General features: G+C 40.0%; 1 protein-coding gene across 1 annotated transcript in view; it reads left to right on the top strand.

Annotated features, from left to right (window-relative positions):
- The window catches only part of LOC116036707 (G patch domain-containing protein 1-like), a 37,438-nt gene that overhangs the window by 13,479 nt on the left and 21,459 nt on the right, over nt 1-2,500 (top strand). The window lies entirely within an intron of this gene.

Raw genomic sequence — 2,500 nt, 5'->3', positions numbered from 1 at the left:
AAAACTATATATTTTTGTTCTCGCTTAAACTTGTAGGCAGGCTACTTAGTAGGCTAAACCTCCGGGACCTCTTAACCTGGGACCCTGCTGTCATCAGGTCAGCTGCTAGCTGCTAGCTGCTATCATCCTTGTTTGTCCTGCCGTCATGGCATCACTATTTTATGAATGAAATATTGCTGAGAAATGTAAAAGTGCTGATAACTCCTCTGTATCAAAAAAGATAGTAAGCCTCTATCTCGAGAGTTACCTCAACTTCGGTTTTGGAGGGGGGGCTCAGCTTTTCATAGACATAAGTAGGGGGGGCGCCAAGGAAAAAGGTTGGGAACCACTGCTCCAGAACATATATATTAGAGATGCACCGATAGAGCGGCCGGTGACCAGAATTGGCCGGTTTTCACGTGCTCGGCCATGACCGGCGACCGGCAGGTCAGTCTGACATATGGTGATTTCATGACGGTCAACGCTCCAATTAACTGACAACATAAGTTATACCAGTTACAGTTCTCAAGGATGCACACACACACGGACGCCATGGCACGGACGCCACAGCACGCTCTCTTTATCCTTTCTCTCAACTTCCCACCGTGTGTGGTGCGTACCCGCTCGCAGTGTGAAGCGCGTGTCGGTGCTATTCTCCACATGTAGGAACCTGGTGAATTAACCTGCAACATGTCAGCTGTTTGGGAATTCTTCAGCGTGTGTGCAGAAGATAACAAGTTTACAATATGCAACACCTGCAAGGAGAAAGTAGGGCGTGGAGGGACGACACCAAAAACCTAAATCACATTTCTTTAGTTGATATTGATGTGAAAAGAAGGAAATGGTTCTAACATTGCTCTTTAGATGTGTGTGAATGTCCCACACCAGGAGTAATTTATATAGTTCTATTATATAGTGATCCATTATCTGTTCAACACATGTTCTATTAAAGAAAAGATAGAAAATAAATATGTGTGTGTGCTGTAAAGTGGTTAGAAAACATGAAATCAGAATCGGCTAAAATCGGTATCAGCTGGTCTAACTCAAAGAAAATCAGAAATCAGAACCGGCCTAGAAAGTTGGAATCGGTGCATCTCTAAAATACATCTAACAAAACTATATACATATCATGGTCCCTTATTAAATCTTCATCCTCCTCTCCTTCATGGTGGCTTTGTCCTTGTTGATATGTACAGTCTGTCTCGCTCCACACTCAGCCAGGTGAGATGTGACAGCCTGGCCTCATCCGTGCACCAACATAAGTATGTCTTAAAGTGATGGATCGGAGTGATTTCACCCTAGGGTCCTTTGCACGACGACCTCGAGCCAAACATCCCCCCCAGAAGCTTTTTTCACCTCGGTCGAACATTGGGAGAGTTAGGATGATCGGCTGAATAGCTTAGTGCAGGCGCTAATGGATCCAAGAGTGTATATGTTGTAGGGCTGCAACTAACGATTATTTTCATAGTCGATTAATCTGTTGATTATTTTCTCGATTAATCAATTAGTTGTTTGATCTATAAAAATGTCAAAACATGGTGAAAAATGTGGATCAGAGTTTCCCAAAGCCTAAGAGGACGTCCTCAAATGTCTTGTTGTGTCCACAACTCAAAGATATTCAGTTAACTGTCCCAGAGGAGAGAAGAAACTAGAACAATATTCACATTTAACAAGCTGGAATCAGAGAAATCTGATATTATTTTAATAAAAAAATGACTCAAACGATTAATCGATTCATCGTTGCACCTCTAATATGTTGTACATTGCCCCACTAATAATGCCCGAAATGATACCAAACTTCTACACTAGTACAAATAGGTTATGTACTCATAAAACGATGGATTGGAAAGTTTGTAAGTACACCAGGAGTTTATTTAAATAGCACTTGCCTGCTGCTCTCTGCTGCTACCGGCAGGAAGACGAGTCTATGAATTACAACACCGAGAAGAGATATAAAAATATGTATTAATTTAATGATTAAATAAGGTAGTGTCTCCAAACTTACCTCAATTATAACTTGTCTCCTGCTAGTTGTACTACAGAACTTTTAAAAAATAAGTTAAATTAATAAATATTTATTGAACTAGTGCTACATCCAAATTGCAGGAGGGTAACAACTCCTGCAATTTGGATATAGCACTAGTTTGGATATAGCACTAGTTTGGGTAGAGCACTAGTTTGGATATAGCACTAGTTTGGGTAGAGCACTAGTTTGGATATAGCACTAGTTTGGGTATAGCACTAGTTTAGATATAGCACTAGTTTAGATATAGCACTAGTTTGGGTATAGCACTAGTTTAGATATAGCACTAGTTTAGATATAGCACTAGTTTGGATATAGCACTAGTTTAGATATAGCACTAGTTTAGATATAGCACTAGTTTAGATATAGCACTAGTTTAGATATAGCACTAGTTTGGGTATAGCACTAGTTTGGGTATAGCACTAGTTTGGATATAGCACTAGTTTAGATATAGCACTAGTTTAGATATAGCACTAGTTTGGATATAGCACTAGTTTA

Source organism: Sander lucioperca, chromosome 3, assembly GCF_008315115.2.
Source record: "Sander lucioperca isolate FBNREF2018 chromosome 3, SLUC_FBN_1.2, whole genome shotgun sequence".
In the NCBI taxonomy this organism is placed as follows: domain Eukaryota; kingdom Metazoa; phylum Chordata; class Actinopteri; order Perciformes; family Percidae; genus Sander; species Sander lucioperca.
The sequence above is the reverse complement of the archived record's forward strand: the minus strand, read 5'-3'. Positions and strand labels throughout refer to the sequence as shown.